A 14,679-nucleotide genomic window follows, 5' to 3' on the forward strand; every position below is an offset into this window, starting at 1 on the left:
TAGCCCCCATATAAACCAATCCCCCGATTTGGCTTGCGGAGCCTCTAAGAGAAGAAAATTTCATCCGATCCGGCTGAAATTTGGTACATGGTGTAAGTATATAGTCTCTAATGACCATGCAAAAACTGGTCCACATCGGTCCATAATTATATATAGCCCCCATATAAACCGATCCCCAGATTTGGCTTGCGGAGCCTCTAAGAGAAGCAAATTTCATCCGATCCGGCTGAAATTTGGTACATGGTGTTAGTATATGGTCTCTAATGACCATGCAAAAATTGGTCAACATCGGTCCATAATTATATATAGCCCCCATGTAAACCGATCCCCCGATTTGGCTTGCGAGGCCTCTAAGAGAAGCAAATTTCATCCGATCCGGCTGAAATTTGGTACATGGTGTTAGTATATGGTCTCTAATTACCATGCAAAAATTGGTCAACATCGGTCCATAATTATATATAACCCCCATGTAAACCGATCCCCCGATTTGGCTTGCGGAGCCTCTAAGAGAAGCAAATTTCATCCGATCCGGCTGAAATTTGGTACATGGTTTTCGTATATGATCTCTAACAACCATGCAAAAATTGGTCCACATCGGTCCATAATTATATATAGGCCCCATATAAACCGATCCCCAGATTTGACCTCCGGAGCCCCTTGGAAGAGCAAAATTCATCCGATTCGGTTGAAATTTGGTACGTGATGTTAGTATATTGTATCCAACAACCATGCAGGAAATGGTTCATATCAGTCCATAATTATATATAGCTCCCTTATAAACCGATCCCCAGATTTGACCTCTGGTGCCTTTTGGAGAAGCAAAATTCATCCGATCTGCTTGAAATTTGGTATGTGGTGGTAGTATATGATATTTAACAACCATGCCAAAAGTGGTCCATATCAGTCCATAATCATATATAGCCCCCATATAAACCGATCCCGAGATTTGGTTTTGGAGCCACTTGGAGGAGCAAATTGAATCAGAGTCAGTTGAAATTTGGTAGATTGTGCTAGTATATGGCCGTTAACAACCATGCCTAACTAGGTCCATATCGGTCTATAGTTATATATAGCCCTCAGATAAATCGATCCCCAATCACACAAAAATTGGTCCATATCAATAATTGTATATAGCCCCCATACAAGCGACCCCCATATTTCAATTCAGGCTCTCTACGTACCGTGCAAAGGTCCATATCGATTCGTAATTATTTGTAGACTTACAAATAATTGTCTAATATATACCACGTAGGGACTAACTCACAATTTAGAAAACAATGTTAAGAAGTTTTAAGATACCACAACCCAAGTAATTCGATTGTGGATGACAGTCTTTCGTAGAAGTTTCTACCCAATCCATGGTGGAGGGTACATAAGATTTGGCCTGGCTGAACTTACGGCCGTATATACTTGTTAAATTTAAACTAACAAATTAATTAATTTTTTTTTTATTTTTAATTTAACTTAATATAGTTATATATTTATTACAATTAAATTAATATAAATTATTATTAATCACAAATGTCTTCGAAAAAAAAAAAAAACAAAAAACATTGACGCCATCATAATTTTGTTTTTATATTATTTCAAACCTAATACCTTCAGACATTATAAAATTTTACCCAACAACCAATGAACCTAGCCGGGGGTTTGGCTATTGAAGACTTGCACGTGTTCTCTTTTAAAAACGAAAAAAAACCTCATGCGGTTATTTGTATTTTCTTTATTTTATTTGTATTTTTTTTTTGTTATTTACTCACATCAGCATGAATATGGAGGTTCATTTTGTTTTGGTTAATCAGCACTTATTTTTTGCTGTTTTATATTTAAATAACTAAAGAAACGTTGAGATGATGTCGGTTTTAGTTGATGATATTATGGTTGTATTTGAATTTTTATTTTATTTATTTATTTTTTGTTTTTTGAAAATTTGTAAAATGTTTCTAAATGATTGAGACGAACAAACAGTACAAAGTTCTAGTGTCATGGCGCTAATCGATAAGCTAAATAGAGGAAATGTTTTTGAAATATTTTTATGAAAACAAATTAATGTTTTTTAAAGGAAATAATTTACATAGTAGAATTTTCAAACGAATTGTGTTCCCCTTAAAACTACACCCAAAGGAAAAATTCGTTACTCTGGAACGAAATTTTAGACAAGCGAAATTCCCTAGTTTTCTTGCAGAGAAAACAAACTCGAATTTATGACAAGCACTACAATGATTATTCAAATCTTTTATAGTTGCTTTCTAAGAAAAATTTTTAGCGTAAAAAACATTGTTTGTCTAAATGTTACTTCCTCAAAAAAAAAAAGTCCAAAATTTTCCTTCTCTCAGTGTATAATCGTTTTGATCTGCTAGAAAATATCTCTAACTGATCTTTTCGATCTAGGCTCTTTTTTTCCCAGCAGATCAGAAGTTGGATTTGATGGGCCATGCCCAAAATCCTTTAAAAGGGCTATAAGCGAGAGCTAAAATGTGATTTAAATCCACACTTGAAAAATATTATCGTTCATCCATACCATAGAGGTCTTTGAGATGCAATTTCATTTCATTTATTAAATTAAATTTTATTAAATATTAAATTAAATTATTATGAATTATTAATTTTGTTCGCCCCTGCTGTAGAGGCCCTTAAGACGCAATTTCATTTCATTTATTAAATTAAATTAAACTAAATTTTATTAAATATTAAATTAAATTATTATAAATTATTAATTTTGTGATACAAAACTTTTTAAAGTGAGCAAAATTTTATAAACTTCTCATTGAAGGCGATTTGGCTTAGGATTTAAGAGATTCGACTGTAAAATGGTTACCTTTATATGAAATAAAATTCCATTGCAGTGAGATTCACTTGTCTTTAATAAATCTGAACCATCCTACCTAAATTCGATGATCTCTAAAAAAAGTTAGAGACATTTCACATAAATTTTGGGCATAAAGAATGGTATCACTTTTGCTCTATACGACAACCAAACGCAATCGTATCACCATTTGAGAGCAAACTTTGACGCTGTTTGAGTGTTCACCATTGAGGTATCAAAATAGACTGTGCTACTAAGTGAGCCTGAAATATGGGGCTGTCAATATACGTTACCTAACCTTGCGGGTAATTCCAGGAAGTTTCATCACATAGCTGAGCAAGGGACAGTCCCGGTAAAGCAACAAAGGTGAACATGCTTAGACGAAGGCAAAATCTTCCCTATTATCCTAAATGAAATAGGGCCAGCGTCTTCTCAGACTCAAAACGTGTGATCGACTTCGAGAGTAAAACAATCACAGGGCTGTGTTACTGGAATCTTGATTAGGATTCGTGGGACATTTTTGTAAATCAGTCGAAAACAAGTATATACGGCCGTAAGTTCGGCCAGACCGAACCTTATGTACCCTCCACCATAAATTGCGTAGAAACTTCTACTGAAGACTGTCATCCACAATCGAATTTCTTGGGTTGCGGAAACACTTGCCGATGGCAAGGTATCTTAAAACTTCCTAACACCGTAATATAGACTACATAGTCCATACGTAGTATATATTAAAAAAGACCGATTAAATACGTATATAATTAAGTTAAAAGTTTCTATAGAAATAAAATTCTGACAAAATTTTCTATAGAAATAAAATTTTGACAAAATTTTCTATAGAAATAAAATTTTGACAAAATGTTCTATAGAAATAAAATTTTGACAAAATTTTCTGTAGAAATAAAATTTTGGTAGATTTTTTTTGGCTCGCGCGGCAACCATGATTATGGACCGATAAGGACCAATTTTTGTGTGATTGGGGATCGCCTATATATAACTTTAGACCGATATGGACCAATTTTGGCATGGTTATTAGCGGCCTTATACTAACACCACGTTGCACATTTCAACCGGATCGGATGAATTTTGCTCCTCTAAGAGGCTCCGGAGATCAAATCTGGGGGCTATATATAATTATGGACCGATATGGAACAATTCTTGCGTGTTTGTTGGAGACCACGTTCCAAATTTCAACCGGATCGGATGAAATTTGCTTCTCCTAGAGGCCCCGCAAGCCAAATCTGGGAATCGGTTTATATGGCGGCTATATATAATTATGGACCGATTTCGACCAATTTTGGCATGGTTGTTAGAGACAATATACTAACACCACGGACCAAATTTCAATCGGCTTATATAGGGGCTGTATATAATTATGGACCGATTTCGACCAATTTTGGCACGGTTGTTAGAGACAATTACTAATACCACGGACCAAATTTCAATCAGATCGGATGACTTTTGCTCTTCTAAGAGGCTCCGGAGGTCAAATCTGGGGATCGGTTTATATGGGGGCTATATATAATTATGGACCGATGTGGACCAATTATTGCATGGTCATTAGAAAACATAGACCAACACCATGTATCAATTTTCAGCCGGATCGGATGAAATTTGCTTCTCTTAGAGGCTCCGCAAGCCAAATTTGGGGATCGGTTTATATGGGGGCTATATATATAATTATGAACCGATGTGGACCAATTCATGAATGGTTTTTGGATACCATATACTAACATCACGTACCAAATTTCAGCCGGATCGGATGAAATTTGCTTCTCTTTGAGGCACCGCAACCCAAATCCGATGTGTTCCAATTTTTGCATGATTGTTGGAGACCATATACCAACACCATGTACCAAATTTCAGCCGGATCGGATGAAATTTGCTTCTCTTTTAGGCTCCGCAAGCCAAATCTTGGGATCGGTTTATATGGGGGCTATATATAATTATGGACCGATGTGGACCAATTTTTGCATGGTTGTTAGAGACCATATACCAACACCATGTACCAAATTTCAGCCGGATCGGATGAAATATGCTTCTGTTAGAGGCTCCACAAGCCAAATCTGAAGGTCCCTTTATATGGGGGCTATACGTAAAAGTGGACCGATATGGCCCATTTTCAATACCATCCGACCTACATAAATAACAACTACTTGTGCCAAGTTTCAAGTCGATAGCTTGTTTCGTTCGGAAGTTAGCGTGATTTCAACAGACGGACGGACGGACATGCTTAGATCGACTCAGAATTTCACCACGACCCGGAATATATATATATACTTTATGGGGTCTTAGAGCAATATTTCGATGTGTTACAAACGGAATGACAAAGTTAATATACCCCCATCCTATGATGGAGGGTATAAAAACTGGGGTTTCTATAAGCCCAAGAAGTAAAATCGTGAGATCGGTCTATATGGGGGCTATACCAAAACATGGACCGATACTCACCATTTTTGGCACACGTGGTCCTACAATACCTCTAGATTTCCAATTTAAGGAAATTGAATAAAAACTGCGGTTTCTATAAGCCCAAGAAGTAAAATCGTGAGATCGGTCTATATGGGGACTATATCAAAACCTGGACCGATATAGCCTATCTTCGAACTTAACCTGTTTGCAGACAAAAGACGAGTTTATGCAAAATTTCAGCACGATTGCTTCATTATTGAAGACTGTAGCGTGATTACCACAGACAGACAGACAGACAGACAGACGGACATCGTTATATCGTCTTAGAATTTCTCCCTGATCAAGAATATATATACTTTATATAGTCGGAAATCGATATTTGGATGTGTTACAAACGGAATGACAAACTTATTATACCCCCGTCACCATTCTATGGTGGTGGGTATAAAAATGCCTACTGAAAAACAAAAAATAAACGCAAAATACTGGAATACTGTATTTGTGAGCAAAATACAGTATTCCACTTGAAAACGTAATCATTTGTTAAGATAACGAAATTGTCAACTTAACGGGATATTGAATCAAAATCTATAAAAAATTAAACTAATTAATTAAAAGGTAGCACAAACATCTAAAAAGTATGGCTTTTATAAAAAAGTGACACAAAAATATCACCGCTTAAAAAAAAGATGGCAAAATTTCCACTGAAGTGGTACAACGGTAACACTGACTTGGACCCATTTATGTTCCCAATTCACTAAACCCACTGTGTATTACATTTGAACCTCTCGAAAAATGGCTTTTATTTCATAGTCCTATGACAATTTACACCAATTTCTCGAAGGGCACATTTTCATGCTCATCGTATTCCTTGTGTTCTATACAAACTTATTAACGTAAGCTCATATTTTAGTTGTCATTCGATCATTATCATAAAATGCTCCCATTTCTCCATAGGCTGGCAGTAATTGTACTATGTCCAAGTTGTATACAACAATACAAAGGTTAGAGAATCATACTATGGCCTCACTCTCCCTCTCTCTCTCTCTGTCTCTACCTCTCATTGTTGAGTCATTTCCTTAAGAAATATACTGCATTCTTAATTGTGTTTACTTTGAGTTCAATTTCCATATTTAAAGTTTGACCCACAATTGAATTCAATTTTGCTTAAAAGCTTAAGCTTTGAATAACAAGCCATAAATGAGAATAACAACGTATACATATGCCCTAAATATTTTACAATGCTAATTAAAAGTCAAAAGAAATATTGAAGAAAATATTCCATTGACATTCAATCAGACAATGGAGATTTGTGTATGATGTATTCGTATGTAGGTATTCCTCTCTTCTCATTATCTTTTTAAGACATCGCAATAATGTAAGCTGATCATCAGTTTTGATATTTTTTTTTGTCCCAAAGATTCATAATTAATTTGAACCACTTTAAATTCTGAATATGAAGCTTGTGTTACGTTTTTAGTAACGCCTTCATATTGATCAATCCCGTAATTTTATTTCTAGTTTAGAAGTAAATTTTGATTCATAAATACATGTTGACCAAAATGCTATTATTACTTTCGAAATTTTAGAAGACGATTTTCATTAGATAAAAATTCTTAGATTGTTCACATCCATAAATTGTATACCGTTTACACCTTTTATACATACATTATTTTTTTCCACTGAGGAATTCTCATAATGAGAAATTTTCATTTAAAAAAAGGTTTTTTCTGGGGTCAGAAGCAGTGTTGCCAGTATTGGGGATTTTCCCCCAAATTGGGACTATTTTCGTGAATGGGGACGAAATGTCTGAGTTGGGGACTTGGGGATTTGATGGGGAATTTCCATAAATTTGGGGGATTTTTTTTTCGAGAAATCGGTTTAAATTTGTTTAACAAAATTTATATCTATAGGAAATTTTCTCAAAATTTTATTTCTATAGAAAATTGTTTTAAATTTTATTTCCAAAGAAAATGTTGTTAAAATTTTATTTCTATATAAAAAATGTTGCCAAAATTTTATTTCTATATTGAAAATTTTTTCAACATTCTATATAGAAAATTTTCTCAAAATTTTATTTCAATAGGAAATTTTGTCAAAATTTTATTTCAATACGAAATGTTGTCAAAATTTTATTTCTATATTGAACATTTTCTCAAAATTTTACTTCTATATAGAAAATTTTCTCAAAATTTTATTTCTATAGAAAATTTCTCAAAATTTTATTTCTGTATAGAAAATTATCTCAAAATGATTTTTAGAACATTTTCTAAAAATTTTATTTCTATAGAAAATTTTTTTAAATATTATTCCCAAAGAAAATTTTTTTAAATTTTATTTCCAAAGAAAATTTTGTCAAAATTTCGATATAAAAAATTTTGGCAAAATGTTATTTGTATATAGAAAATGTTGTAAATTTTTTTTTCTATATTGAACATTTTCTCAACATTTTATTTCTATATAGAAAATTTTCTCAAAATTTTATTTCAATAGGAGATTTTGTCAAAATTTTATTTCAATACGAAATGTTGTCAAAATTTTATTTCTATATTGAAAATTTTCTCCAAATTTTACTTCTATATAGAAAATTTTCTCAAAATTTTGTTTCAATAGAAAATTTTGTCAAAATTTTATTTCAATAGGAAATTTTGTTAAAATTTTATTTCTATAGATAATTTTGTCAAAATTTTATTTCTATAGAAAATATTGTCAAAATTTTATTTTTATGGAAAAATTTCTCAAAATTTTATTTCTGTATAGAAAATTATCTCGAAATGATTTTTCTATATAGAACATTTTCTCAAAATTTTATTTCTACGTAGAAAATTTTTTCAATTTTTGGTGTTGTGTTTCTTGATCTTATTACGGCTTGCTGGATTTGACAAAATTGTAATATTTAAATTATTACTGATTTCCTACAGCAGAGCCTTATGCTTTATTTTTTTTCAGACAAAAAATTCTCAAAAATGTATTGGGGATTTTTGTGAGGAATTTATGTTTAAATTGGGGATTTTTGGGGTCGAAAACATCATAATTTGGGGACAGTGTTGCCAAAATACTGGCAACACTGGTCAGAAGTGTCCCAATATAAGGACAAGAGCCTCGAAAATACTAACAACACTGGTATGGGGTAATGTAGCTGCCAAGCTCTTGACATTTATGTTGAAATGTATTAATGTGCATTGTTGAAATGTATTAATTTTCCAATTAAGCATCACACAAGTACTACAAGACATGTAAAAAAAAATTAAAATAGAGAATGTGTGTGTGAAAGTGAATATTTATGGTGATAAAGGCAAATGCAATACACAAAATTGGCCCTAAAATGTTTTAATTTTTAAATTTGGTCCGATGGTCAGACCAAATCGAATTTGGTTAATTTTTTATCAAATTTGAAATTTTTTAAATTTCTATAGAAATAAAATTTGGACAAAATTTTCTATAGAAATAAAAGTTTGACAATATGTTTTTCCTATAGGAAGAAAAATGGCAAAATTGTTTTCTATAAATAATATTTGGACAAAATTTTCTATATTTAGAAATAAAATTTTGACAAAATTTTCGCTAGAAAGCAAATTTTGATAAAATCTTCTGTAGAAATAAAATTTTAACAAAATGTTATTTAGAAATAAACTTTGGATAAATGTTTACATAGAAATCAAATGTGGGTAAATTTTTCTGTAGAAATAATATATTGACAAAATTTTCTATGGAAACAAAATTTTGCAAAATTTTTCATAGAAAAAAAATTTGCAAACACGTTTATCTTTTTAAAATTTAAATTTATAAAATTTTAGATCTATAGAAAAAAATTTACAAAATTTTCTATAGAAATAAAATTATGCGAACAATTGTCTATAGAAATAAAACTTAGATAAGTTTTTCTATAGAAATAAAAATTGAACAAAATTTTCGTTAGAAAATAAATTTTGATGAAAATTTAGAAATAAGAAATAAAATGTTGACAAAATTTCCTTTAGAAATAAAAATTGGACAAACTTTATTGTGCAAATAAAATTTTGACAAAATTTTCTTTAGAAATAAAAATTGGACAAAATTTACTTTAGAAATAAAAATTGGACAAACTTTATTGTAGAAATAAAATTTATGCAAAATTTGTTATAGAAGTAAAATTTTGACAAAATTTTCTAAGGAAACAAAATTTTCTATAGAAATAAAAATTTGCAAATAAAATTTTGAGAAAATTTTCTATAGAAATAAAATTTTGCAAAAAATTGTCTATAGAAATAAAACATAAATAAATTTTTCTATAAAAATAAAATTTTGCAAAATTTTCCTTCGAAAACAAATTTTGATGAAATTTTCTTTAGAAATACAATTTTGACAAAATTTTCTTTAGAAATAAAATTTGGACAAAATTTTCTGTAGAAATAAAATTTAGACATTTTCTATAGAAATAAAATTTACGCAAAATTTTCTATAGAAATAAAATTTACGCAAACTTTTTATAATTTTTTTTATTTTTAAATTTGATCCACTTTTATCAAATTGGTATTTTTTTCAAATACTATATTATTCTAAGACAATAATTTGAGCTACTATTTTTAATTATATACCGACACCACATTTTACTATAGAAATAAAATATTGCAAAATTTAGAACAACAACATTTCAGGACAATAGGACAACATTTTCTATAGAAATGAAATTTTAACAAATTTTCTATAGAAATAAAAATTTGCAAAAATGTTCATCTTTTTAAATTTTTAAATGTATAGAAATAAAATTTTGAGAAAATTTTCTATAGAAATAAAATTTTGCGAAAAATTGCCTATAGAAATAAAACTTAGATAAATTTTTCTTTAGAAATAAAATGTTGACAAAATTTTCCTGCGAAAACAAATTTTAATGAAATTTTCCTTAGAATTAAAATGTTGACAAAATGTTCTATAGAAATAAAATTTTGACAAAATTTTCTTTAGAAATAAAATTTGGACAAAATTTTCTATAGAAATAAAATTCACGCAAAAAAATTTCTATAGAAATAAAATTTACGCAAAATTTTCTATAGAAATAAAATTTACGCAAATTTTTTTAGAATTTTGTCTTTTTATTTTGGTCCGTTATTATCAAATTGGTAATTTTTTCAAATACTTTAATTTTCTAAGGCTATAATTTGAGCTACTATTTTCAATTATATACCGACACCACATTTTACTATAGAAATAAAATATTGCAACAGTTTTCCTTAGAAATAAAACTTGGACAACATTTTCAATAGAAATGAAATTTTAATAAATTTTCTATAGAAATAAAATTTTCTATGGAAACAAATTTTTGAAAAATTTTTTTTAAAGAAATAAAAATTTTTAACTTTTTAAAATTTAAATTTTTAAATCCTTAGAAATAAAATTTTCACAAAATTTTCTATAGAAATAATATTTTGAGAAAAATTGTCTATAGAAATAAAACTTAGATAAATTTTTCTTTAGAAATAAAATTTTGACACAATTTTCCTTCGAAAACAAATTTTAATGAAATTTTCGTTAGAATTATAATTTTGACAAAATTTTCTTTAGAAATAAAAATTGGACAAACTTTATTGTAGAGATAAAACTTGGGCAAAACTTGCTTTAGAAATACAATTTGGGCAAAATTTTCTATAGAAATAAAATTTAAGCAAAATTTTCTATAGAAATAAAATTTACGCAAATTTTCTATAGAAATTTTTCATTTTTAAATTTTGGTCCGTTTTTATCAAATTGGTAATTTTTTCAAATACTATTATTTTCTAAGACTATAATAATAAGTTAATATTTTCAATTATACACCAACACCACAATTTACTATAGAAATAAAATATTGCAACAATTTTCTTTAGAAATAAAACTTGGACAAAATTTTTCAATAGAAATGAAATTTTAATAAATTTTCTATAGAAATAAAATTTGGACAAAATTTTCTATGGAAACAAATTTTGCAAAAATTTTTTATAGAAATAAAAATGTTTGACTTTTTAAAATTTAAATTTTTAAATCTATAGAAATAAAATGTTGACAGAATTTTCTATAGAAATAACATTTTGAGAAAAATTGTCTATAGAAATAAAACTTAGATAAATTTTTCTTTAGAAATAAAATTTTGACAAAATTTTCCTTCGAAAACAAATTTTAATGAAATTTTCGTTACAATTAAAATTTTGACAAAATTTTCTTTAGAAATAAAAATTGGACAAACTTTATTGTAGAGATAAAATTTGGGCAAAATTTTCTTTAGAAATACAATTTGGGCAAAATAAAATTTTGACAAAATTTTCTTTAGAAATACAATTTGGGCAAAATTTTCTATAGAAATAAAATTTACGCAAAAATTTTCTATAGAAATAAAATTTACGAAAAATTTTCTATAGAAATAAAATTTACGCAAAATTTTTTAGATTTTTTTTTTTTATTTTGGTCCGTTTTTATCAAATTGGTAATTTTTTCAAATACTATAATTTTCTAAGACTATAATTTGAGCTACTATTTTCAATTATATACCGACACCACATTTTACTATAGAAATAAAAATGTTTGACTGTTTAAAATTTAAATTTTTAAATCTATAGAAATAAAATGTTGACAAAATTTTCTATAGAAATAACATTTTGAGAAAAATTGTCTATAGAAATAAAACTTAGATAAATTTTTCTATAAAATTAAAATTTTGACAAAATTTTCCATCGAAAAAAAATGTTGATGAAATTTTCGTTAGAAATAAAATTTGGACAAAATTTTGTTGAGAAATAAAAATTGGAGAAATTTTCTTTAGAAATAAAATATGGACAAAATTTTCTTTAGAAATAAAAATTGGACAACATTTTCTTTAGAAATAAAAATTGGACAAGCTTTATTGTAGAAATAAAATGTGGGCAACATTTTTTATAGAAATAAAATTTTGACAAAATTTTCTATGGAAACAAAATTTTCTATAGAAATAAAATTTTGCAAAAATGTTAATCTTTTTAAAATTTAATTTTTTCTTTAGAAATAAAATTTTGACAAAATTCTTTTCAGACGAAATGGATTCCGTAGGAAGTTGTGTGAGAGCTATTATGGGTTTTATTCTTAAATACATTCCATAATGAAGCATTCGTGACAAACAAAATGTAGGCCTTATTTACTTATTTTAATTTAGTGAAATATTGTGATTTTTTTTACACAAATATCGGATGTTTACGACAGGCAAAATTACTGATATGAGTGAAGCGTCATAATATTAATTATTTTATTCATACAAAGTCAAACCACAAAACTTGAATATTTTCAAAAAAAAAAAAATAAGGGTATTGTTTAAAATAAATAACCACAATAGCACAAAAAATAACAAAACAAAATAAAATTAATTTTGAAAATTTTTACATGTCCGCCACGAATAAATACAGATTAAACAAAGCATGAAATGAGGTCACAGTGTTACTCGTATCATTGGTGACAAAAAAAAAACAAGTAAAGAAATGCATTTACAAAAAGAAAAACAAAAAACATTAAATTCTGGGGAAACCAAAGGCAAAACAAGGACAATCAAAACAAGTGCGATGAGAAATATTTAAATTAGTTTTTTTTGTGTTTATTTTGTATATGTGGTGATGGGGCGTCACAACCATATTCTCCATATACCCATGGAATAAATTTATTTGTATTATTTAATAAATTTTGAAATTTTATTTCCAAAATACTAGGATTTTTTGTCAAGTGATTATTGACATGATAGCTAATGTATCTTGATGATATTTATTTAGTTTTGTCGTTGTTTTATTTTTTTTATAAAATAAAAATCTTGTTTTCTTTTGATGAACTTCAAACATTTTATTATATATTTTGTTTTAAATTTCGTTGTTTTTGATTTTTCTGTATTTTATTCATAGAAAAGTTTTTTGTTGCTATTTTAATTTTTTCTTGGTTTCTCTGAACACCTGCAAATACTTAAATTTATTTCATTTGTGTTTTTTTTTTTTTTGTTATATTCGTATTCGGTTAAATCTACTGAACAGCAAAAAAACAACAACAAAAGCCGACAGAAAATAAAGCATCACGCAACTTAGCAGAAAGCCCCATCCAAAAAAAAAAAAACAAACCAATAACAACGATATACTAAAAAAAAAGCTAAACAATAAAAAACTTAGTTTGAATTTGTTTTTTTGAAAATAAAAAAACGAGACTAAAAACATTTTGTGTGTGTTACACTATGCTAATGGAGAAATACGGCTTACATCCATTTTAATGAGACTTTATTGGCGCAAGGCTAGCTCAGCAACTTTTAACTTGTCGTGCGTGAGCGTGAGTCTCGAAAATAATATCTTCGTGAGTGTGCGTGAGTAAGGAATGACGCTCACGAAAATATTCCCGCTCACCAACATAAAACACTTAAGAGTTAAATTCATTTACAATTTTAGTGACACCTGGGACGTTAAGAATTTAATAGAGCTGTCGATTTTAATAATGCTCATGTTTTCAGACACGTCGCTAAGGTAAATTACCTATAAAATTATTCGTGAGTCACGACATTTTTCGTGAGTCACGGTAGTTTTAGTAAGTTGTGACATTTTCGTGCGTGAATGTGCGTGAGTACAAATTTTCCTTTCGTGAGTGTACGTGTGCGTGAGTAAGTTTTTTTCGTCGTGAGTGTGCGTGAGCGTGAGTAAACTATTACTCACGTGCACACCTCTATTATCTATACATAACTTTTTTGTCTAATATATACTAGAGGTCTGCATCGAATATAGTCTGCTGTCGAATATAGTACATACACCAGGGATGGAAAATGTAGTACTATAGTACTATTTTCAACACTTTTTCACCCTCGTCAGTACCGTAGTACCCCCGCAAATGATTTAGTACCTTTTGAGCCGATATCAGATTTACGGTACAATAGTTTTGACAAAATAAATTAATATTTTGAGAAAGTCTTTAACAAACTTATTTGCTAATAGTCTCTTAGAAATTTGGCAAAACAGACAAGTTCATGCGGGAAGAAAATCTCGATTTTGTAAACGCCATAGAACAATATTTCTTGAATTTGAAGAATGTTTTAGTAGAAAAACGCATGTGATTCTATATTACGCTTCCACACGAACACTTTCTAGATAAGACGTCACGGTCGAAACTTGAGACAAAAATAATCTACCAACACTTGGAGAAAATCTAATCAAATACTACCAACAAATATTATTTTCCAAAAATATATTTCTTCAGAAAGTTTATCAAAATTTTATTTCTACAGAAAATTTTGTCAAAATTTATTTCTGTGGAAAATTTTGTCAACATTTTATTTCATTAGAAAATTTTGTCAAGATTTTATTTCTATAGAAAATTTTATCAAAATTTTATTTTTATAGAAATTTTTTGTCAAAATTTTATTTTTATTAAATATTTTGTCAAAAAAATTTTTATAGAAGATTTTATCAAAATTTTATTTTTATTGAAAATTTTATATCTATAGATTTTTTTTTTCAAAATTT

General features: G+C 28.5%; 1 protein-coding gene across 1 annotated transcript in view; it reads right to left on the reverse strand.

Annotated features, from left to right (window-relative positions):
* Positions 1–14,679, reverse strand: part of emc (Basic helix-loop-helix domain-containing extra-macrochaetae) — a 32,781-nt gene that overhangs the window by 1,352 nt on the left and 16,750 nt on the right. The window lies entirely within an intron of this gene.

This window comes from Haematobia irritans, chromosome 4, assembly GCF_050003625.1.
Source record: "Haematobia irritans isolate KBUSLIRL chromosome 4, ASM5000362v1, whole genome shotgun sequence".
NCBI classification, from domain to species: Eukaryota; Metazoa; Arthropoda; class Insecta; order Diptera; family Muscidae; genus Haematobia; species Haematobia irritans.